Raw genomic sequence first — 26,058 nt, 5'->3', positions numbered from 1 at the left:
ATGTTCAGTTCCAGTATGCGATATTGCCCAACGATCGGTGGTCACTGGCCAACATTGTGCCTATCATGGTATGCATTAATAAATATTGTCCTGCCAGTATTGATAGCTTGTTAACATCAGAAATATCTTGGCAGACATTGGTCAATACCCCCTACCAATCATGGCGGCTTCCTAACATTTTGTATCTCTGCAGAATAAATGGTCCATGATGGCATACAATGGTAAATATTGTCCTGCGAGTATAGCTGGCTTTTCGACATTGCATATAGCTTGGCATATATTGGTTATTTGATAACACCTTTCTTAGTAGCTTCCCAACAATGTATACTTATTGGTTCCAGGGGGCAATACTGCCCAAAGAGCTGTGGCGAGTGCCAGTTTTGCAGCTATCATGGCATAATGAATCTTGGCATACATTGCTCAAGATCCCCCCGCCAGTCATCATGGCGTCTCAACATTGTGTTTATCTGCAATTAGATTGGTCGATGTTGGCTGACAGAATGTAATGACTCGCCAAAATACCGTACATGTTTACAAAGGTTAGCCACTATTCTCCTGCCATCATTGATGGCCTGTTAACTCAGAATATTTACTGCCATATGATGATCAATATTTTACTACAAGATGAGATGTCCAGGCAGCACAAATCCACTGCGCTCCCAGTGTTGGCGCTGCCGATATCAAACACTGGCTAGCTTGGGCTACGGTGTACAGTGCGTTCCCAATATTGGCACTGCCGTAAATACAGAATGTCTATATTGGACCGAGATGTCCGTTTCGACTTCTCGACAAAAAGACTTGCGACAAAAATGTTTTTATTTCCAAAGAAAGTGACATACCAGACATAGAAGTGCCGTCATGAATTGAGAATCATTGCGAACAGATTTGTACGTTCTTTTCCGCAATCAACTTTGAGAGCACAAAGGAACAGCGCGCGCGAAATGGCACGCGTCAAAGCGGCAGGCTAATTCTGCGCTATGACAAAACATCGCAGGGCACTAACAGCGTGCAAACAAAACATAAGCATGCGGAAAAGCAGTATACAGGAAACAACAGCACAACCGTTAAACAGTGCCCGGAAAAACCTGCAGAGCAACAAAACTTCACCGGGAAGGAAGAGCAAGACGAAACACTAGCAGAGCTCAGGACAGCGCTGCCCTGCGAAAACGGTGAAATATTTTTGTCATAATCTATGACAACTCATACCATAAGTGTATTTAGAGTGAGATAAGATTGTTTTTGCATAATAACTGTCATCAAAACAAATTTGCAAAGTTGGGCATTGTTCAGAAAACTGTTCTGTTTGTTACGCAATCAAAAGAAACGTGTTTAATGTCAGATGTAAGAGAAAGCTGAACGAGTTGCTGTTCTTCATGTGGAAACAGATGTGGAATAGCTAGCGCTTAGAGAAAAGTCAGTGAACGGTTACGTTATCAACCGCAATACTGCATCTACAAAGGATCCCTGGCTTTTCAATGATGCACCTTCATGTCATCATCCATTGGTAAAATATTGTATTCATTGACGATGAATGTATCAATGCGCAAAGACACATCTCGTTCAACATCAAGCTTAATAATTCAAGCTAGATCAAGCATAATAATTTGAAATATTTTTTTTTGTTGACCGTAAGCAAAACGGCGTTGCCCAGGTCCTGTGTGTACGTTAGAGAAAGACCTATGCTAAAAAAATCAACCAAGCGAAGATTGCATAACCAATGCTTCTTTTACACTTTAAACAACAGTTCAGTGTAATGCGCTTCACGTTACTCTGCTGCCGCCATGCTGTGCTGCCACCATATAACCAGCCCCTATATATAGCATTCATTGATTACGAAAAAAAGCATTTGATTCAGTAGAAACCTCGATGGCATGAAGGCATGGTGAAATCAGGGTGTAGACGAGCTATATCTGAAAATTCTGGAATATATATTTTGGGACTTTACACTACCATAGTTCTACATAAAGAAAGTAACAAAATTTTTATAAAGAAAAATTTTAGGCATGGAGATGCGTCTCCCCAGTACTATTCACAGTTTGCTTAGAAGAAATATTCAAAAACTTAGAATGGGATCAGTTCAGGATAATGGTAAATGAAGAATCTCAGTAATATGCAATTTGCTGTGACGCCTTGCCAAGTAACTCAGGAAATGAACTACAAAACATGCTTGATGACCTGGACAGGAAAATTAGAAAGGTAGGCTCTAAAATCAATATGCACAAGACTAAGGTAATGTTAAACAGCCTCGGGAAGGAATAGCAGTTTACATTAGGTAGCGAAGCACTAGAAGTAGTAGGCGAGTGTTTCTACTTCGGACAGGTAGTAACCGCAGATCCGGACCATGAAAGGGAAATAACAAGGAGAATAAGATTGGAATAGACCGCATTTGGCAAACGCTCGCAGATTATGACTAGCAGCTTACCAGTATTGCTCAAGAAGAATCTATACAACAGTTGCATCCACCCTGTAGTCACCATGGGGCTGAAACGTGGTAGGTAATAAAGAAGGCTCTACTAAAGTTGAGGACTACGCAGAGGGCTATGGAACGAAAAATAGCAGGGGTAACGTTAGAGATGGAAAACGTGCAGAGTAAGTCAGAGAAATAACTCAAGGTACTGACTTTCTAGTGGACATCGAGACGAATTATAGGGCATGGGAAGGACACGTAGTACTAAGAGAGGATAGCCGATTGTCGCTTATGGTAACAAACTGGATTCCAGTGTTTGCAGGGGGTGGCAGAAAGTTAGGTAGGCGGAGTAGGGTAAGAAGTTCGCACCGGTCAAGTGGATGCCGCTAGCATAGGAACGGATTAATGGAGGAATATGGGAGAAACTTTAGCCCTACAGTGGGTAGTCAGACTGATGGTGAAGATGATGATGACGATGAAATGGTTCCTACCGTCAATGGGAAGGTGAAAAATCACGCTATGCGATGGCAGGAATTTGTATCCTTTTGCCTGCTCCAAGAGGAAGCGAATAAATGTCTGTTCAAGACGAGTTCGAACCTGTATTTTAAGGAATGTCGATTATGCGACCTGCAATATATAAAAGTTAAAGTTTTTGTAGATCAGATAAGACCTATTCACACTGTAGGTTAAAGAGAGAGGCTGAGAAGGATGGATGGATAGAATATAGGAGTGTACCCTTTGAAACAGGGTGGTAGCAGTTGCTATCAAGCTCATTTTTCTCCCTATATCTTAATTATTGTTTTAAATTGATTAACTATACCATCATTCTACTTAATGAATTTTGTTTCTACATTAATAACATTATGTCACTCTTCTACTTTTAGGCCACCAATCTTCCAGTCTTTTTTGCTAGTTTCCACCGCCGGTTTATTCACCCTGCCACTGGTATCTCTCAACTCCAAAGCTTCAGGAAACGTGACTGCGCCTGCATTGACTTCCGGATGGTTACCATTACATTCGAGTATAATATGGTCAATTGTATCAGTGGAGTTACCACACACTGCACATGCGTCATCTTCATTGTGAAATTTGTTTTGTAGCTGCGTGTTTTAGGGCACCCTGATCTAGCTTCAAAAAGTAGGGCACTGCCTTATGAGTTATCAAAGAAATCTTCCTTCCTGATCTGCATTTTCCACTTTCGGTATAATTCCACACCCTGTTTCTTTTCCATCGAATTTATCCAATTTTCACCTTCTGTATGTTTCACCTGTTGCTTAACGCTCGTTATTTCTTCGTCCTTGTGACCAACATACTTACTGGTTAGTTTTGTAGTTCTTGTCCTCATGAGTATTTAAATACTTTAGTTGCCCATCTGTTACTGCCCAATTTCCTCAGGCATTCCTACAACACATTTCTCTTGGGTGCAATAACAAAAAACACAGACATGCTAACGAAGCACATATTTCTATATATTTACATCTTGTTTCCAAGGCGACTGCTAGATATTTGAGTTCTGATATCTGAAGAGATGATATCAGGTTATTAGCACCTAAGTCATGATTTTCTGGCTAGCAGCTAACGCATTACAGTGATGTACGGGCTTACGTACGTCCTGAGATCTTGTCACTTATTTCAGCCCAGAAGTACGCAATCTATGACATTTCCGTTTATCTTTATTAAAGGCTAATAGAAAAACCATCATATAAATGCCAGTATATCTGTCGCGATAAGAGAGTTGCACACGTCATAATGTTTCACTAATTCCGCGAAATGACAAAAGAAATATAGAAAACACACAAATGCTTAAGAAAGCACATAATTCAATACACGTACATTCTGTTTCCAATGCTGGCGGCTCTGATATTTGAATTCATGTGCCTCTAGAGTTGATGTCAAATTATTAGTGTCAACGTCATAATTTCGTGCCTAGCGCCCAACGTATTATGGTAATAGAGGGACCTATCTATGAGCTGCGACCTTGCCACTTATTTTGCGCAGATCTACGCAATATATAACTACTCTATTTGGCTTTATTAGGAATGTTAATATAAATAACATCATATTGTTGCCAGTATACCTTAACCAATACCAGAGTTACACAGACAATAAAGTTTCATTAATTCCACGAAATGTAAAAATGACATAATCAGGTAAAACGACCGCTGTTGCCATATATATATATATATATATATATATATATAAACATATATAGCATAAGTAAATAGACATACTTGGTTGCTAGAGGTTACATATTCGGCAGGAGCCCTGCCTTTCTCAAGACTCAAGTCTTGAGAAAGGCAGGGCTCCTGCCGAAACTTCGACTCCAAATAGACTTGGAAACAGTATGAAGCAATTTTTCACTTGTATATATATATATGCATACATATAGATATGTGTAATATCGAGTTTTGCCTCGCCATATAGAAGAATGTGGGTGTGGGTTCTCAAAGCAACGAACTGCCTTCTAGATGGTGTTGCATTGCTCTAAGTTGCGTAGCATAATGTTTGTTCCTTACGCGCTCAAAATGGTTACGGCTGTAGAGGAACCTCGTGCACTGTGGACAAACGGCGGCAGCAAGGTAAACGCCGCTGTGACAATTATGGTGGCAGTATCCTAAAATTTGCTTTGGTGCTTAGCAATTCTCTTCCGGGTTCCGAACTATACATGAGTAAAGTACACAGCGACTAAAAGAGCGTTGCATCAAAGTGAAAGTATGGGAAAGATAAAACCTGAAAATAATACCCGTTGGAGCACTGTCTGTTTCTACATTGAACGAGCTAATCGCCTACATTTAAACTTCTTCCGTTGAAGCTTGAAAGTACACTCGCTGTCACCTAGGACTATGCTGAGCAAGACAGTAGGAAAGAGGTACCCGGGCGCACCGATGATTTAAAGTAATGGATTACTCCTCCACCATTGCGACATGCAAACGGCACTTAAGATACTTCAGCACCAGGACGTAGTTTCTTTGCGTTTTTACACCGCTATGCGTACGAAAGAAAAGTAGACGGAATCGTACATCCTTCATTATATTTGTGATATCAAGGTAAGCTAAAGATTACGAAGAGAAAGGGAAAGGCTATCAAGAAAAAAAAATTTCCCACTGTCTTTTTATTATTCGATTGGCATCACACGTCATGTGTTTTCCGGAACTGCACGATGACACTCCCACCAGAATAGGAGTCATTATGACTTGAAGCGATCCTATGATGCGATGCAAGCTTTTCGACCGAAACACATGTATGCACTTTGCTACACAATATAACATACATCGAAATATTCGACATTACGTTTAGTAACGCGAGCAACCAAGCAGAGAATTTGAGGCTAGGACAAAATCATTTATTAACTGCGATCTACTACGACCCTGCCAACCAGACAAGCAAAAAAGAACGAACCACGCAAATCAAGTTTCTCATTGGTAAAGAAAAGTAAAGCGCGTGGTTAGATGAGCAGCCACACAGCGACAGGTAACTGATTTCATTACCGCCCGAGGCGCACCGCTTTGTGCAATAACGCTTCGCTGTAAGCTGGAGTGTTTTGTGTTCCTTAGTTCTGGTTTGTTTTGTGGGGTATTAGGTCCCAAAGCAATTCAGGCTATGAGAGACGCCGTAGTGGAGGACTCCGGAAATTTCGACCATCTGGGGTTCTTTAACGTTCACTGACATCGCACAGCACACGGGCGCCTTGCTTTTCGCCTCCATTGAAAAGCTGCCGCCGAGACCGGGATTCGATCCCTCGTCCTTGGGAACAGTAGTCGAGCGCCGTAACCACTGCGCCACCCCGGCGGGGTGTTCCTTAGTTTTATATTCATAGTCGGCAAGTGCTGCTATGAGATTGGAGAGAAATGGCATTTAGTGAATATATGCCTTCGAATAAGTTCCAGGAAAAAATAGTTTTGCGTTGGTTTAATATTTCAAACGAACTATTTGTTTGGCCTTCGTTACCCATATGTCATTTCTTGTGCTGTACTGCCAAGTACAAGTCAAAATTATAATCTCTCAAATTGTAGGCTTCATGTTATTGAATTTATAGAAAGATATTTGGTGCAAAGCATATATATATATAATTTTATATGAATTTTTCAGGCTTTCAGGAAATTCGAGAATTACGTAGCAAAACGCAAAGCCACTGAGAAGTTTAACCGACCGCGAAATACCCCAAGATAAAAAATGAACAACAGACGCCCATACTTAAATTCTGCGGCGTGTCTTATAAGCGGTTGGAGTTTTACGTGCTGAAACTTCCAAAAATGTTAAAGTGCAGCTTTAATGCGCCAATTCATCGCTTGAGCCGCATCGCTGCCGTTGGCGGTGTAACCGAGCGAAATAGAATTTCTTGAGAGGAGAGAAAGAGGAACAACGAGATCAGCGCCACTCACTTATCGGCAGCACGCAGAAGTTTGCAAGAGAGATTGTCCGCGCTGCTGAAGTATTTTACAGCACTTCTTTCGTTATGAAAAAAATGACCGACTGAACCGGTGGAAATGCCTTTCCTTTTTTTTCGCTGGGGTGCGTGCCACGGATGTGCGCACCATCGAAGATACACTAGGCGCCACAATCAACATGAGCCTGAAATTCTTGCCGCCTAAATAAAATACCGCCTCCATCGATGAGACCTTCACATTCCAATGGCTTGTAATAATCAATGGCTCCTTGTAACGTAGAGCTGATCACAGCGCGGAGAGGCTCTTTCCGTTCGTGCCGCAGAAGGTAGAGCTCCAATAATATTACGCGTATTAGAATTTTCCCACGAAAAGCTCATTTACGCCGTGTTCTTAAGGTAAAGGTTCAATCTCTATTGTTGACTCAAGCCATGTATCTTTTGTTCGTCATTATGAATTGCAATACAGTATTTCCTAGGAGAGGAGAACTAGGCCTAGTTGCACAGTTGTACATGCTAAGTTCTGCCCGCGTCCAATTCTTATCGCTTCCTGGGATGTTAAGCGTGCCAATGGGCACCGTGTAGTGTAGTCTGTCACTAAACTAAATTTTGCGTACAATATGCAATCAACTCCAAATATTCGTATGCAAAGCTGGGTATTTACCTTATCATAAGTAGAAATAAAAAGAACAATGGCGCCAGCAAACAACCCCAGGACCCCTCATCTAATTACCATCAAAAAAGCATCCGCTAATCTGGGGCAACACTTGTCTAAAAATTTTGCAACAAGCTGTTTTTGACAGTAAAACCGATTGGGGCAACATGTGATAGGATGGTTTACGTGGTTCAGATGGATTCAATTGAGGATCGACCGTCTTACACCACTGCCAAAAATGGCGAATTAAGTTATGTTAAATCAATATATGTTACTTCCAAATACAGTGAAATCACTTGAGTGACATTTGCGGGACTTTATGTGAAAGTTTATAAAAATGAAATTTCACTGAACGTAAATATGTTCATAGAAACTTGTTTGCAATTGCTCCAAGAAACTTCGGGTGTCCATCATATATCTACTCATCAATTTGTGTCTGCCCGTTTCCAATCGAAGAATGGAGTATCCTTTTGCAGCACATTGGAACTTATGACTACAGTGGTCTGAGCTTAGCTACTGCTTCTAAGCTCCCGTGAAACGTGTGGGAACTCCAAAATCCCCCTGCTCGCCTGACCCGGTGAACTCCCTCTTTCTATCACGAGGAGCTCTCAACTTTTCACTCCCGGCATTCTTCCCCCTAAGCTGCTGCGGAAATTGGCACAGAGAGGGGCTGCCGTAGCGCGCCGGGCGGCCCCTCCTTCGCCATTTCCTCTCATCTTCGAAAGACGTTTCTGCAGCTGGGTGACGACGCCGGAGCGCACGGATGCTGCCAAGAGATGGAGGAAGAATATTGGGCGCTCCCAATCAAAAGCTTGGCCCGCTGGATTTGTCTCGGTGTGTCCTTCAAGGCCACATTGAGGGCCACGGCAGTTTAGCTCTTAGAGTAGAGCCCGAACTCCGTGACAACTCCCGAAACCTGGTCTGGCACAATTATTTGCTTGAGAGCTGTTTTTCAGTTTCTTCAAAGGTGATCATTACTTCAGCAGATCATGGTTGAGCAGCAGCATACGTACGCCTTTCTGGACTTAAAAGGCCTAGTAGGGCTGAAGCTGTGGCTGTGGCTGCCTATGGCTGTGGAGCCCGTTAAGCGCCCAGAGCGAGGTATAGATTTCGCTGTTAAATATTTAATTTAGATACCAAATTTATTTGAAGCTAAATGAGGACCCCTTTCCTTTATGTGGTAATGCAGTGTGGTTCTCGATGTAAAATATGCAACAAAAGGTGCGGGCAGGGACTGTTGAAGTGCGCAGGATTACCCTGTAGACAGAGGATAATGCTGTGGAAAGTATAGGAATGACGTTGATGCGTATAAGCGACAGTGCAAAATAAAGGAGCAAGAGCTGCTGGCTGCCCTGAAAAAACCGTCGCTCTGAATGGACGTCGTCCAGTTATTAAAGATTTCTCGTTGCTAGTCCTTGGAGAGTCAGTAAACCTTTATTACAAGTGCTGGAGACCACTGCATCCTGCCCTGGAATTATGAATAGGCACCTTCACATCCACGATGCTGACGGATGCCCCCAGGCTGCACAGGCGCTGCCGTGGACGGTTATCACTTCTGGGACACCCCACCAGGGTAACCCAGTCATCGTGAGATGGACTGGTGATTCTAATGTCGATGACTGGCTGGCCTCCCACAGCCGCTGGGACGCTACAAATAAACTGAGCAATGTCATGTACATGATGGGCGTCACCAACCTCTATTACAGAAATCATGAAGTCGACATCTCCATCAGGGTTGGGCTGCCTTCGAGACCAACTTCCTAGAAATATTTTGCCATCCCGGCTTTCGCATGCTCCGCGCTGAAAAGCAATTGCTGCAGCCTGTGCAGCCACTGGGTGAGACGTTCACCAGCTACATTGATGACACTGTCGACTTATGCAAACAGGTTAACGCGCAGGAATCGAAGGATGGCAACACCAACACATGATGAAGGGCATGGATGAGGATGCATTTCAAATGTTTCTTGCCAACCAGCCGGACACAGTTGCGCCAGTTGGCAGCTTGTGGGAAAGTTACGAAGAGCTCTGCAAGCAGCGTGTTTTCACACGCGGCAATATACAACAGCCTGAAGTCGTATCTACTGATGCCGTGGTGAGTGGAGGGTATCAGCTGTTGCCTGAAATGAAGCAGTTCAAACCCCAAAAAAGTAGCGCGCCAACCTGGGTTCGTTCATGGAGTGAAGGAAACACCACCAGCGCTGAGTCCCCTCAGAATGCCATCCAGGCTCCGGTGGTGAATGTTCTCCATATCGAGGGTGAATTCCCGCCTTTTACCTCAGCAGGGTGTGGCTGCTTCCCTCACTCATGCACGCTGCATTTCCGTCGATACCACCACCTCAACCCCTGGGGTGCTCTTTTCCTGCCCTTCCTACCGGCTCGTCGGTGTTATCATCGCTCGTATCACGCTTCGCCGACACCACCTTCGCCTTTCATCGTGCCAATGGGCTTCAACTGTGATCATATAGTACAGCCGTGATAACAGGCCGATTTGCTTCTGTCGAAGTCGTTCTTTCACACCTGTAGACGTCGTGTCGCCACTAGCATTTGGGCTTCCCGAGCCGACACGCCGTGTCCAAGATGACGCGCCATTCACTTCACGTGACTGTCACAATCCTTGCTCTCCTTCCTCACGGCATCCTTTCGTATATTCCATGCGCCGTCACGTGTGTTCTCCTGGAGTGGAAAACTAGAGCGCGCAGTTCGCGATGCGAGCTGCCTATACGTCGAAATCTAGAAAGCATCCATTGCTCACCCCCTCAATTTTATTGATGTCTTTGTGGAAGGTGTTGCGGCTTGTGCTCTCGTAGACACTGGTACTTCCGTATCAATTATGGACGCGAATCACAGTTGACGAATGAAGAAAGTGATCAGGCCATACACGGAAGCTTCGCTTCGAATCGCTAACGCCCAAAAAGTCAAACCGAGGGTGCACTGCCCGGAGCAGTATACAAGATTTCTTATGCACGATTGGACTTCTGGCGCTTTCCTCTTGCTCGTGCGAAGCCATTCTAGGAAGTAACTTTGAGCATTTACCATAGTCCGAGTCGATGTTGGCCTATTTGATCTCCCCGAGCTTCCTTTGGCCGATATTCCTGCTGCGCACCCGGACAGCTTGTCTCGCTCAATGTGGACCTTCCTGCTCTCTCCTCCGTCCTTGTGCTCTTGATGTACGCTTCGTTTGCTGCCCTCACTAACAAGCCTGTGCTGTTAATCGTTTGCCGCAAAACCTTTCGCCTCCTTTCACTATTCTTATTGTGACCCCTGGAGCTATGGTCATATTTGTCATCAATGCCATGCCATATGCTGTAACTGTGATTCATGGTGGATTCCTTGAGTCCGTTGAGCCTATTGGGCAGCTCCAAGTCTTTCACGAAAGCGCTACTGTTCATTCTCCTCCGCTCTCCGCCCTAGCGCCTGTACGCCAATAATCGCGGCTAAACTGTGAAGTGTTCTCCTGTGCTATCGATCCGGATTTAACTTCAATGCGCCTTGACACGTTGTTCGAACTGTTAGACAGATTCGGCACATCCTTTGACACCTAGCATTCTGCACTTGGCCGTGCTGACGCCGTCAACCGACGCTTCGATACCTACGCCCATCAAGAACTGCAACCGCGACCCTTTTGTCTTTCATCAACAGAGCGGCGTTTCGTAACCTAGCCAGTAACGGCATGTTAGAGCGCAAGATTGCGCAAACTTCAAACAGCCATGGTTCTCTGTGATTCTGCTTTTTTGCAAGACACATGACTGAACAGAAGTATCGATTACAGCCCACTGAACACGATAACCTACCCTTTTTCCCGTATACATGACGTCCTAGATTGCGTAAAAGGCGCAGAATTCGTTTCTTCACTCGACCTGCGTTCAGGATGTGGTCAAGTACCGATCGTCCAATCTTATCGTGATAAGAAAGCGTTCGTCACACGTGATGGTTCATATTAACTTAATATCATGCGTTTGGCCTTCGCAATGGTCCTGCAACATTCGAATGAATGATGGACAACGCCTTGAAAGGCCTGCGCTGGAAGATAGGTTATCATGACGACAGTGTCGTTGTGTCGGCCAACATTCCAAAACATTTAACTCACTTTTGCCAAATGTTGACCTACGTCCCCTTCGCAGGATTGATGTGAAATTTCAACTAATGCAATTTCGGAGCTCGGGAACTTGCCATACTTGGTGAAGTTTGTCCAAAATAAGGCATACACCCGGACACAGTGAAACTCCATGCAGTCGGCAACTTTCCGAAGCCATTTACAATTAAGGAACTGCGGAGTTTCATTGCCCACTGCTCATATTTTCTACGCTTCATCCGGAAGTTAACGACCATAATTTCACTTTCAACGCAACTTCAAACGCGGAGGCTATTTGTCATCAAGGTCGACCCAATGTGACAGCTTTTTCAAAACCTTGCGTCGGCTCCTTACGCCGCTACCCATTGTTCGCTATTGCGACCCTAGCGCACTTAATGAGATTTGTACGAATAGTAGCAGGGCCGTCATCGGTGCAGTACTTGCAGTACTTTGTTTGTTTAAACTTACGCCCGCTTACTATTGTGTAACTTATTCATTGGCGATATTTTAATAGGTTTCAATTTGATTATATCTTTTTCTAGATCCTCTGCCACACTTGTGTATTTATACTCATGTATTCCTGATGGGAGGTCCCCCAGACAGTCTTACTTCGCGACCTCCTACTGTACAAACCTTTTTATGCACTTATAATTGACTTGTATTTCGTTTTAATAAACCTTAAAACCTTCAAACCTTCAAACGAAAGTCTGCGTACAACGAATATGTTGTCATCAAGCGAGCCGAACGCTATCGAAGGCCGAAAGGAATTACTCTGTTACCCAAAAATAATAAAGCAAGGTGCCAACTTTCACGAGTTAGTTCGACGTGATAATGTGTGTTTCTCTTTCTATCTGTCCGTGTTTCTAGCGCTGTTTTAAAATAAATAAAATAATGTTTGTTCATTTTTTGGGTCAAAACAAAATTCTACCCTTTCAGTACGGCCACCAATTCGGCGTTGTCACTGACCACTATGTTTTATGCTGGCGGTCGCACTTAAAGAATCCTTCGGGTTGCCTTTGCTGCTGTACCTTACACATTTAATAGTATGAAATTTGTGTCATCTACCGTTCCGGACGCAAACACTGGGACGCTGACGCTTTTTCCTGGTCTCCGCTGCCTATAGACACTGCGACTGTGTCTATCAATGAGCCCGTGCTTTCATCCTTACGATAGTCCGACATGATCACTGAACAAAGCAAAGGCAAGCCAAGTTATTCTCTTGTTGATATTCTATGCGCCCACATGACACCGGTCCCGTCCCTCTCGCTTCGGCGTCAAGCCCGTCACTTCGCTCTCCTAGATGGTCTTTATCCGCATAACAACGTAAGAAACGGTCGCAATTGGATACTGGTCATTCGTTACTTGCGCCCTAAAGTCAGCGCTTATAACCACATGGATGCTCAAGCTGCTAATGGTGCATGTTGGTCGTTGAAGAAACTATGCGCGACTTCGACAAAGTTACTAAAGATGTGGCATGTAGAGCTATTTACGGAAGTACATCCGCTTATGCCTTCAGTGATAGCTCTGCAACCCCCCCCCCCCCCCCCCCCGAAGTGACTCTGGCTATTTCCAGCGCCCCGCCCGTCTATTTGATCGAGTGCGAAGTTACTTTACGGGCCATTGCTATAGTCTAGTTCAGGTCAGCGCTGGATTGTCTTTGCTGACGACGCTGCAGGATATCGACTCTTCGGACAGCTGCAGGCAGAGAGATGGCATTATTCATGCTACGAAAACTCGTTCTGCGCCACTGCGCCCTTCGCGAACTTCTGAGCGACGCGGTGGCGTGTTTTTAGCCAACGTAGACAAGGAGCTCCTTGATGAATGTTGCATAGTTCATCAGAAATCAAAGAGCGATTCAACCGGGCGTTTGACGACAGGTTGGCTATTTATTTTTGTTCGAACTGTTCTAACTAGCACCTCGTTCGGCCACTTGTCATATGCGAATATTGTACTGCCGTACTATCAACTACTGTTCTCTACTTTTTTCCTGCTCTACAGACGGGGACGAGCCTCATTGGCACCATTCGTCCTTACCATGTAGAGAGATCCGACTGCCCTCCTGTCTCCGAAATTGTAGGTATGGCGAAGTATGCCGCAAACTCGCATGTTCCCTCACGAGTGCTGATCAGCTTCTACAGAAAGAACGCCGCGATACCGATTCACTCCATACCATTTTTTCGTTCAGATCATTAGTTTCCCTGTGGATCTCTTCATACACTCCTGGTCTTCGCTTCAACCTCCCCGAAAAATATTATGGCCCGTATCATGTGGACTCCAAACTTCTGCTGTGAATTATGTTGCTGAGCTCTTGACACCCTATTATTCACTACGGTGTCTACCAGGTAATTTGCAACGTGGAGACATAAATGACAGAATATAATATTATGCCACAGTTGGAAAATGGTGTGCGATTCACAAATGTCGTAGAATCTTGAAGCCGGCGCCGTGCGCTGAGACTCGCGCAAGGGCGTTATTGGAGTGGCCGTAATACTAGCAGAACGAAATTATGCAATATGTTTTGAATGAATTTGAAAGCTGAAGTAAAGGATAATAGGTGGACAAAGCTTAAGAGATATAAAAAAAATTAGTTGTCTTCAGAAATTTTAATTGTTCGCTGTTTTCTTGAAATTAGTGCAATCGTACGTCTGTATTGAAACGTTATATAAATATTAGCTTTCGCAGCTTGATAGATAAATATGCTGAGAACATAGTGTGAAAGTATTGCCTCTCCACCGTAAACTTTTTTTGAGACAAATGACTGCAAACTAGACAAAATTTCCTTTTCTGGGCCGATTTCGCCCCGCCGCGGTAGTGCAGTGATTAAGATGGCCGATTACTGTGCCCGAGTACCAGGGTTCGATCCCGACCACTGGCGGCTGCGTATTGATGGACGCGAGAAAAAGAGGCCTCCATGTGCTGTGCAATGTCAGTGCACGTAAAAGATCCCCGGGTGGTCGAAAATACTCCTTAGCCCTCCACTACGGCACCCCTTTCTCTCTTTCCGCTTTCACTTCTTCCTTAGCCCTCCACTACGGCACCCCTTTCTCTCTTTCCGCTTTCACTTCTACCTGACCTGCGCCTTAAGGCGCAGGTCAGGTGTCCACAGAACATTTATGACAGATACTGCGCCTTTCCTTTCCTGTGAACCAATTATTATACTTTAAGAAATAATATAAAAACAGGTCAGGTGTCTCTTATAAATTTGGTGGGAACCATTAGCCGGAACCGCTATGCGGCACCAACCTTTCCTTTATTTTTCATGCAAATAAAAAACACCTACAGTTCACAAAAAAAATTAATTGAATACAAACAAAAACTGGCATATTTTTAGTGAGACCATTTTCAGCTGCATAACTTTTCTGTAATCAATAACGAAAGTTATCAAAAACAGCAGAGAACAAAACCTCGTCACTCCACTTCTTCGTTATTATTAATGTCCTGTGCCCCGAAATAAAAACATTGTCAACAAAACCAGTTGCAGATATCTTCTTTCCAGTCATCGGTCAACAATATATCAAACTTTAAAATCAATTTATAAAGTAGGCCGACCTTGCTTAGTTTGATCTTACATGGAATCGCCCTATAGCATCGTACCTTCAAATTGAGCTGTAATGCACGGCACCGACTTGTGCATCGTAATAAAAAAAATTGCGAGCAAAGGCGCGCCTACGGGTTCCGCTGCTTCAATTTCTTGCGTCATGTTTACATTCAGGTTTGCAGCAAAAGCCTACTACAATTGTCTGTAACGCAATAAGTCAGGACATTAGCGCTCTTTGTTATCAACCGGAAAAAAAGAACGGCGAGAAGAAATTCAAACATTGGAGTGCGGGAACGCAACTGTTTTCTTTGTTTTTTTTTCCGGTGCGACAGCGCCTGAAACTTTGCACATGTTGGCAGCTGTGAAGGTTCACGTGGTCATCTTGTACTCCTTTGAATGCTTTTTACACGCCGCTCACAGGGGTGCTTTCAGGAAATATTCTATTCATCGTGTTTGGCGTAAACCGCAAAGCTGCATATCAGTTAAGAAATCATTCATGCGGCCCCGAGTCGAATTGTAACCCAGAAAATTGGCAGAAATATCTAGGTGCCTACCTTCAACAAAAAAAAAATTGTTTCAAGCCGGCGAACACCCCAATGTGTCAAAATCAAGCGCCCGTCCCAGGCGCGCCGATAGAAACGCAAGCGAAACGAACGACGAGATAGGCCCCCAGTACTGGTGCTGATCCTGGCGGCTGCGTCATGCGTAAAAATCACACTAAGCGGCCGCTCCTCGCGGCGCCGTCGGAGCACCTCTCTTTCTTCTACCGTGGCTGTGTGGTGGTAAACGTTGGTGGTGGTGCATCGAGCGACGCTTATGCCAAGAACAAGAAATATTGGGACAAAGTGCTAAAAAGTGCTTCACTACACGATCAGCTTCGGGCTGTCGAAGAGTCCCACGTGGCGGCGGAGAGCTTCGGTTTCTCTGTGCAGACTGGGAGCTGCCCTCTACACCTGGCACCTAACCGAGTGCCCCTGAGGACCCCTATTGTGAGAAATTAATTTTACCAAACCAAATAAGTTTGGGGCTCAGACAGTCAGTCTTAAACTACACTTCATCAATAGAGTCGAGGACACACTCCTAATTTCCACATGGACGCACATACAAAGTATATTCACTAAGCCAATGGCGGCGGTGAACAGATGACATGTCTTCATCCCATATTACTGGAAATTGGATTTTAAGTCTGCCATTCTGTGAGGAACCCGATTTAGTCATTTCCGCCTTAAGTATGACGGGGAAGCGAGGCCAGCTACAGCAGATATCCAATCTGTTTGTGACTCTGCGAGTTACTGAAGAGGACAACGCCGACAGGCTGCAAACTTTTAGCGATAATTCCTGTGTATGAAATATTCTCTGAAGGTGTTCAAATTTTTATCAAATGAGCAACATTACCAAAACTTTTAACGCAGGTCAGAATCGTTTTGCTGCAAGGAAGGCATTGCTGAGCGACGCCAGTGTGAGAAAGGGGTGCATATTTACTGGCCTGATGACGGGACATTCTGAAGAAAGGAAACCACAAATAGTGAGGCCAAAGAGCTTGGGACAAGAAACATTGGTAGTAACAATTGAACGTTTATTTATTCAATACAAACTATGTTTTGGCTATGGTTTATGAAACTTCGCGCTGCAAAAGCGGCAATAACAGAGCAATGGCGATGGATTTTAGAAAATATATAGAGTCTGTTTCCGTGCATTTTCTTCAAAATACTTATTAGACACATATCCAGAAAAACGTTGTATACTCCGGGTATCGAAAGACCTTGGGACGCTCAATATTTACATCCAGAAGTGATCGAACGATTTGTTTACATACATGACGACGAGCAGGCGTTATGTGAATTCCTTTAGTATGCAAACATTTACAAATAAACACATAAAAACGTCCATAAAAACGTCCATAAAAACGTTATATTTGTTTTATTTCGACAGTTTACAATATACTCAGTTCTTTTTTTGTCACGTTCTGATGAAGAAATAACATGTGAAACAAATCTGCACTAAGGGTCCAGGGTTTTTCTTGCTTTCATCGCATAACAATACTTATTAGGGAGGCAGCATGTTCGCAACAAATTTAGGGGTCAGTAAAACTCAAGGACGTAATCCCTGCAAAGTTGTTGCACGAAGTCCTATCTTCGTGCTGTTGGGAGGATAGCGGTGACATCTTTTGAAGGCAACATTGCAAACGTCTCTACCTTTAGCTTGCCACAGTGCTATCACAAGAATACGCAGTATGAATGTAGTTCATTAACGGGTTCTTTGCCATTCAAATCTAGATAATTTTTTTTCAATGCTGAGTACCGATGTATATTATATTAGCTAACATGAAACGAATAAAACAATGCTCTAATTTTTTTTTTTCACTGCGATGGTGAATAACTGCAATATTTATAATTATTTTAGAGAAATAATTTCAGGCAACGTATTTCATCATTTCAAAATATTCATTGCTTTTAAAATGTTTCAACATAAATAAATATCGCGCCTTATACGTTCATAACTTCGGATACACTTTTGTCTCAGGAGTTTCTACACGTACAATCGCTTGATCTCCCTAGGGCGACATGAAGCTGCGAATGATGTTGATTTTGTTGTGGTGGACGTGGCTGTTCCAATCGATGAAGCTCGGGAGGCTGCTGCTAGGAGGCATAATAGCAGAAGTTGTAGGGATACTATGCCCGAATGTCTGATTCAACGTGTCAGGGAAACTTTACTTTTTGGTGGGAGACCGTGAACGTTGAGGTAAAAAGACATCGTCCTCATCGTAATCTGAAGGCAAATTCGAATGCCACGAAGAAAAGGAAGATGAGCGACGCCTGCTAAGGTCTGGCAGCGACATCCCAGGTGAAGGAGCTCGACGTAATTGAGCTGCAGGCCACGAATTAGGACGGGTAAGAGAACCTGCTCGGGGTATTTCAGACTGAGTTCTCTGAAGATCTGGCAGCGACATTCCAGGTGAAAGAGGACCAGGTATTTTAGCTTCAGGCCACGATTTGTGTTGCGAGCTATCACCTCGCTGATATCTTTCATGCATAGTACTCTGATACCCTGAAATACGACGCCTCTTCGGCGAACTTGCATGCCCAGCACCCTGAGCAGGTGGGACATGAATCCAGGCAGGATAAGATTCAAGTGGATCAGTAAGAAGGGGTGAACCCTGATGCGGCTGTTGTTCAATTTTGAAGTGAAACTGATAGACGCCAGATGAAGAGCCAGGAGGAGAATAAGTCTTGGATGGAGAACTAGGTGGTGTCTGGCTTTTTGGTCTCTTTCTGGATCCCGTGTTCATCTGTGAAGAAGGTCCAGGGGAGGAACCTGCATAATCCGAAAAATTAGTGTTTAATTCAGTCATTATTTTATAGGCATATATAAGACCAACGTATGCAATGCTGATGCTGAATTGCAGACAAGATTATTTATATATGACTGAAACACTTAAATGAGGATTTATTTTGGGACCGCCTATGATTTATACATATTAGGTATGCATTATCACAAATGATAAAACAAATCATGTTTTGCTGAAATATGGAGCGCCAAAATATATTAAAATTAGGCGGGGTAGTGCTATTTTTTGCTATTGCGTCTCTTTAAATCGTAACACAGGGGTTAGAGCATAGTGATACTAAGAACCAAATCGTTTGCCCCAATATTTATTATAGAGCCGTGATGGCAGTGAATTATCTCGGTGCTTTGAGAAGCCAGAGCTCGGGTAAAACCTTCAGGTGGTATAAATTGTTTCAACCTTCATATACCCTACATTCCTAGTAGCCCTTGTTTGGTTTATGGATAATGTTTCAAATTCCGCTTCAATATTATTCCGCAAATTCATTTACCAAAGTAAAGTTAGCTCAAGTTTTTCACAAATTTTATCTTCTGGTTCGCCCGTCGATCCATCCAGGCTCGCTTCCCTCATTACCTGTACACGCAACCAAGGTGCAGCCAAAATACGTCAGATTCATCTTCCGAAGTGTTACTTCGCAACTCCGACAGTAGGAGCAGTGCGAATTACAGAAATTTACCCATACGCATCAAATACCTTCTTTTCGCACGCCACACGTGCTTGACTAAGAGGCCTGCTGTAATGAAAATCTTGAGAGAAATAACTTTTTTGAGCCGGAAGCTCTTATCGGCTTATTAGCTTGGACAGGATTTGTGCGTCTGCGGAGGATTTACACCTTCATTGTCCAGACATGAATTCATAGATCAGTAAAAGAATTGTATGAGGCATAGCTTAAAAAATGTTCCTGTGTGCAAAAGTTTATTGCTTCGGAATAATTAGTTCATAAAATCAAACAAAAAAACCCAATACCTTGTCAAAAACAGGGAAAAAAGGCAAATGATCAAAACAGGAAAAACTAGAAAATGAAAAAAAGAGAAAACGACCAAAGACGAAAATCGCTAAAAGAGAAGGAAATTACTTAAAAAGTGAGAAACGAGTGCAGAGAGTCGCGGGAAATGCTTTCGCCTTACCGCACATAAGAGGCCTAAGTGCTTGCAACGATTTTTATTTCCCAGGCAGATAATATAGGAGGCAGGATTGACAGAAATGGTTCTATCTTGAAATGGACATATGTACACTGAGGCTCGGAAAATACCATGTTCATTCTATATTTCACAAAGCCACAAGCTGTGACTTGAACAGAGTGATCACTGCGGAGTACAAAAATGCTATATTTTACTTTCTATTTCCTCATGACTGCCGGGTAGATTATGGCTTACTTCGTTCTCACCATTGCAGCCTAAAACAGCGGCATTATTTGTACAAGCCTTTGAGTACGCTGCAATTATAAAGCACACCACTTGTAATTGATTATCTGAATGAAGTAAAGTCAAATTTAATTTTAAAGCAGATTCTGGGATCCCGAATACGATGCGATTTTCATTACACAATATAGCCATTTGATGTTTCCACCTAACATTCAACAGCATCATAATATGCTTTTGTCAAACATTTTGTAAATGACAGGTCACTACGAAAACATCGTGAGAAAACATTTTCGGACATATATATGCATAAATATAATTTTAGAAGTAGCCAATTGACAACTTCAGCATCTCTAGCTATTGTAGGCAAAGAAAGCAGTAAAAAGAAGTAGGACAACTATAAAAGACCCTTTAGGGAGGAGACAAAATGAGATTGGGAACGTGATTGAGACGGTTTTTTATGCTTCCAAGTGTGGTTCTTGTCTCCAATCCGGTTACTTCCTTTTCTTGATGTTTAGGCTACTGTAAACAGCGACTTTTTTGCGGTATAACGCTTAGGTGTCAGAGGCTCACAAAGGCGCAACAAAGACAAAGTTATGAGTGAAATAATAGCATGCAAGTTAACGCTGCTGTGGAAATAAGCAAATCTTGATGCGTTCATTCATAGAGAAAGCTTTCGATAATGTAAACAAAAATGAGCTCTGAACATAATACTGGACAAATAATTGTTATGCTTAAGTTTGTTTTATAATTAAATGCGCCAGAAAAATTAATTTTAAATATTTTATGTTATTTTATTTTCATTATTTAGCCTCAAGTTCAGAAGCATTGCCTTCAATAGAACACTGAAACCTCCATTTACATATTGGCAGCATGGTGTTTTTATTCTCGACAAACCGTAAAAACATTTCATTTCATTCATATGAAACAGCAGTAAAATCTCTATACTCAGATTCTGCACCATAACAAAAAAAAAAAAGTGAATGTCTTACACAGTATTTTCCTGAGTAATCATTATGCCATGCTCCTTTTTACCTTCAATAAACTTTCAGGCTCGTAAATAAGAATTGCCGTTCAGACAAACCATTTTCGTTGTAGGAGTGACATCAGTATTACGGTTGCTGTTGCTATGACTATCAATGACAACAAAGCAGTTGCAAAAGACAAAAATAATTTTCATATTTACTTCCACTGGATGAGCTGGATGACCCGTGCCCTCCTGCATATGCAAAGTGTGTTGAGGTCAACCTTTAAAGAACGAAAAAGAGTAAAGTTATGAAAATATCCCGAGGCATGGGTAAAAAAATATTTACAGATACCTAAATACATTATAAAATATATTTATAACAAGAGTGAAATAGGTTCTAGAGTAGAAAACCTGCAAGGAAGAGAATACCAAAGGCGTTACATGAATGCACGACATTTGGGAAAGCCTAAAAATAGAGCTCTCATGTGGGGTTGCTGAGTAAAGTTACTGCCATTCTGCATATATTGCCAAAGCGTACCGTACAACGCCGCTGCGAGATCGGACAAGGACCTGTCAATGTGGGCTTAAAATAAGGTCCTCATTTAGTTCTCACCCCCCCCCCGCCCCCTCGAAGCCTTAGCGATACGGCATGTGGCAACTGGGTCTTCTTCCACCGTCATCGTGATCTAGAGAGAGCGCTGCTACACAAGGAATGAAGTACAGCGGCAGAAAACTTGTTTCATATACATTTGCGTGTTACGGAGAGAGTGTCTTTTTTTTTTGTCAAAGACTCATCACTATCATCATTGTCAGCCTACCTAAACCCACTACAGGGCAAAGGCATCTCACGTATTCCTCCAAATGACCCGGTCCTGTTTCAGCTGCGTCAACTTGACCCCAGGAAGATTCTAAACCTCATCCGCCCACCTAACTTTCTGCCGCCACCTGCTACGTTTTGACTGCCTTGGAATTCAGTTCGTTACCCTAAGCGACCATCGATTATCCTCTCTTCGCACTACATGTCCGGCCCATGCCCGTGTATTCTACTTGATTTCCAATAGAATGTCAGCAACTTGAGTTATTTCTCTCGCCAAATCTGTAAGCTTCCTGTCTCTTAATGTTACCCACACCATTATTCATTCCTTAGCCCTCTGCTTTGTGTTCAACTTAAGTAGAAACCTCTTCGTTAGCCTCCACGTTTCAGCCTCATAGGTGAGTACAGGGAAGATGCAACATGTGCATTTTCATCTTGAGCGATACCGGTAAGCTGCTAGTCATAATCTGCGAGTGCTCGCCAGATGCTCTCCATCCCAGTCTTATTCTCCTTGTTATTTTCCTTTCATTGTTCGGATCGGTGGTTACGACTAGTCCTAAGTAGACAAATCCGCCTATTACTTCCAGTGCCTCGCTACCTAACGTATACTTCTGTTCCTTCCCGAGGCTGTTAAACATTTCCTTAGTCTTCCGCATATTGATTTTCAAGCCTACTTTTATACTTTTCCTGTCCAGGTGTAGGCAGTTCATCTTCAGAGTTATTTTGCAATGCAATGTCATCAGCAAATTGCAGATTACTGAGGTATTCTCTATCTACCCTTATCCCTAACTGCTCCCATTTCAAGCCTCTGAAGTCTTTCCCCTAAGCAAGTTGTGAATAGTACTGGGCAGATCATGTTTCCTTGCGTAACACCTTTCTTTAGAGGAATTTTTTTTCCCTTATGGTTGCAGTGCGGTTACTATATATATATGTTCCAGTACTTTGACATACGGCTCTTCTACGCCCGGATTTCGCAGTGCCTGCATGACCGCCGTGGTTTATACTGAGTCAAGTGCTTTTTTCGTAATCAGTGAAAGCAAAAATATATAAACTGGTTATATTCCAAGCATTTTTCTATCACCTGGTTGATGGTATGGATATGATCGATATTAGGCCACCCTTTCCGGAACTTTGCTTAATCTTTTGCTCGATTGCAGTCTAAGGATGTCCTGTTTCTACTACCGATTAAGGTCATTTCAAAATTAAGGTCTCCAGTTCTTTTATAAATTGAAAGAAATGTTTATATTAAACAATTTACAAATCAATTAAAAGACAGACCAATTATTTTACCTTTCCACATAATCGCCGTTGCGGTCTATGCATTTTTACTGAAGCTGGGGCAGTTTTTGTGTGCCCATGTCTACCAGCACACCCCCATGCTTCCCAAAACACAGTTGCCATGACTTCGTCGGAAGACTGTCATCGCTTGAATGTTCGCGGCTTGGATGAGGAGGAATGCAGCCATTCTTAGCCTCAGGTATGAAGTGAAATGCCCAGCTTTCGTGACCCGTAACAACGGAATCCGAAAAGTTGTCCTTTTCACCTCCATAACACCGAAGAAATTCGCGGGAGGAGTCAACGCGTTGCCCTTGATAGTCGTCTTAAAGCTTTCGCGGAACCGATCTTGCGCACGTCTTCCTAAATTTGAGCTTTGCTGTCAAATTCTTATGAGTATAGTGCTCCTAGAAACGCTAGGAACCAATATGCAGATTTCGTCGCGTGTGATCTTCTGATATTGCCGCACCGTTTTTTCGACTTTCGCGACTGTCTCATGTGAAATTGACGGTATCCTTCTTCTTTCTTCGTCATGAATTTAATTGCGACCAACTGCGAACTCTCTACACCACTCGCGGACGTCTTTACCATCCATGCACGACTTTCCATAGAGTTCTGTCAACTGGCAATGAATGTTGATTGGTTGAACGCCTTTTGTGCTCGAAAATTGAATATCTGCACCAGCTTCTCGCCTTGCGGTAGCGAGAAACGAGAGCTCCATTTGAAATGGCTTCTATGCCAAGACTGACAGTCCCCTTGATGCTGAGTGATGGATTGTTTGGAAGATGGGAAACAAGGAACACAGCAGTTGGCGAGAAGCCACGCAAATTGTTTCGCTGTGGCCTAAGCCCTTTGGAAGCATTACTTTTGGGATTACCCTCATAAATACTTTGTACGTAAAAGACATTAAGCTGATTGGTCTGTAATTTTTCATGTCCTGAGCGTCCCCTTTCTTATGAATTAAGATAATGCTTGCGTGCTTGCATGATTCAGGCACTGTCGATGACGCCAGACACTGCGTATACATGGTGGCTAATTTTTCTAGCATGAGCACCCGCCCGTCCTTCTACATCTGAAAAGTTACCTGAACCTCCGCAGCTGTTTTCCCTCTTTTCATAGTTTCTAACGCTTTCTTAAACTCGTCTTTTGTCACTGACGGAACGTGTGACTGCTCTTCACTACTGCCAGCCTCATTATTAGCCTGACTACATCGGCTACTGTATAAATCAGTATAGAACTACTCGAACACTTTGACCTTTTTTTTTCTTTTTTTTTATTTTGGTTTTTGGAAATCAATCCTTCATTAATCTATCTTAACCTAGCATAACCGAAAGTAATAACCTTTGATACAATCTAATTTATATAATTCAAAATGATCACAGTTAATCCAAACTAATTCAGCCTAACTCAACGTGATCACCTTTAATCAAATGCAATCCACCATATTCAAGATAATCCAAATTATACAACATTAATCTCAAGTTAACTGCCACACGCCAGGTTAAACCACCATAATACAAATTATTCGTCCTAATATAACATTTTCGCTCCTAATTAAACTTATTAGGCCCTAATCGTCCCTTAAAATCACTAACTCATTATTCATATAAATTAATAAAACCTTAATTCAACTTGCTCGACCTAATCCTCCTTAATCAAACCAGGATCTAATTTCAGTCACATTCTATTCGTCTTAAAACGTCATTGTAGTTCATGACACACGACGCCACCGCCTCACAATCCCGTTTTTCTCAATGTTTTTGATTCTACCGCCAATACATCAACTGAAATTCAGCGTTTGTCCTAAGTGTCGCCTTGCCTTTTTCTGTGTATTTTGTGCAGAAAAATATCCATACAAAAAGACCTAACTGCTGTAGCATTCGATGCCACATTCTAAGCACTTCATTGCCGTCGCTTCCATAAAACAGTTCTTCACCCTACGAAATCGGTGTTCGTGATGTGAGAAAAAATCGTTTGCATGCCTCTGGGGCATGGTGGCACCCGGTGACATGGCAAGACACTGATTAGTTGGCGCTTTTTGCGACTTCGAGAGTCAGCATAAGCTGCCATCATAAATAACTATTTCGAAATCGGGATAGGAGTCATTGGGACCTTCGGATCCCGAGTGATACACCCTACTCCTAGGCCTCACAAGTATGCTCGCATAGCATGTTTAATCACGATTTTATATCTCAGTCAGCTGGACTCTGACGCAGAGTGGTAGCATAGGACTGCTTTTATAATAAAAATGCGTGCAATTATTTACCTTAAAATACAACTAAAAGACCCCACTGTATGCGCATTCAACACATGCATGCTTTGAATCGCAGGTTTTCGCTTTGTTCCAATATTGTCCCAACCCTTATATTAGTCATAATCTATACGCATTCTCGCATACAAATGTCTTCATGAAAATAAAAGCTTCAGAATATCGTGCACTAAATATCATTTCGTGTAAGATAAGGTACCCATCTAAAACTTTCGAAGACAAAAAACAGTGCGAGTAAGGGTACGTGCATCTCCAGATCTATACTTACACGAAAACGATGACAGCAGTTGCCAGTTGAATCAAGTTTACCTGAAGAATTTTCATTGCCTAAACTTGATTTTCAGAGGCACTATCAAAAGCAGTAATTTTCTAACTTTATAGGACACTGCAAATCCTGCTACAGATAGAACGTCAGCCGCATGCAAGTGCAAAATTGTGGTTGGTATTGAAAATGACACCACGTTCGATCTACATTTATTCTGTTTCCATGCATGAACTGTCTATTGTCCATAAAAGTCTGATGTCGTAAGTGATGACATTAATATTTATTTCCAGCTTCATGACTTTGCTACGTAATAAGGCTCACATTCGGTAATATTTTGGGACTCTAAGTCATATCAGGAATTTAATGTCAGCATATGACAGAAAATAGCTGATATTTTAAATTTCAAGGCATATCCCAAAAGAATATTCGAAAGTTAGAAAGAAACATATGGCACAATAATTGCTGCTAAGCGCCAGACAACTTATCATCGGAGCCGAGTGTTATTGAAGTAGCTGAAATTGTTTCACATTTCCATGCGAAAGCAGGCTGTTTGGCATTCCCATACACAGTCCTTATGTGAACGAAATGTCTGCTACCTAGTGCTATATTGTCTTCTGCCGCCTTAATTGATGCTTGTACTTAAGCTCTGAAAAATGCTGAAGGAAATCTTTTTACAATATCACATTATTGATGTTGTAAGGTAAA

General features: G+C 42.7%; 1 long non-coding RNA gene across 2 annotated transcripts; it reads right to left on the bottom strand.

Moving 5' to 3' along the window:
- Positions 1-16,584: 16,584 nt before the first annotated feature.
- LOC146181158 (uncharacterized) lies at positions 16,585-25,563 on the bottom strand. Of its 2 annotated transcripts, none has more exons than XR_014700170.1 (3): positions 25,357-25,563; positions 20,950-21,011; positions 16,585-18,371 (listed from the first exon to the last, which is right to left on the bottom strand). It is a non-coding gene; the product is annotated as an uncharacterized LOC146181158 (long non-coding RNA). The 2 variants fall into 2 exon arrangements; XR_014700169.1 differs by lacking the exon at positions 25,357-25,563 and adding an exon at positions 23,904-24,018.
- Positions 25,564-26,058: the final 495 nt, after the last annotated feature.

This window comes from Amblyomma maculatum, chromosome 8 (genome assembly GCF_055883805.1).
Source record: "Amblyomma maculatum isolate TAMU_Amacu chromosome 8, ASM5588380v1, whole genome shotgun sequence".
Taxonomy (NCBI): Eukaryota; Metazoa; Arthropoda; class Arachnida; order Ixodida; family Ixodidae; genus Amblyomma; species Amblyomma maculatum.
Note: the sequence above shows the minus strand (reverse complement) of the source record. Positions and strands in the feature narration are given on the sequence as shown.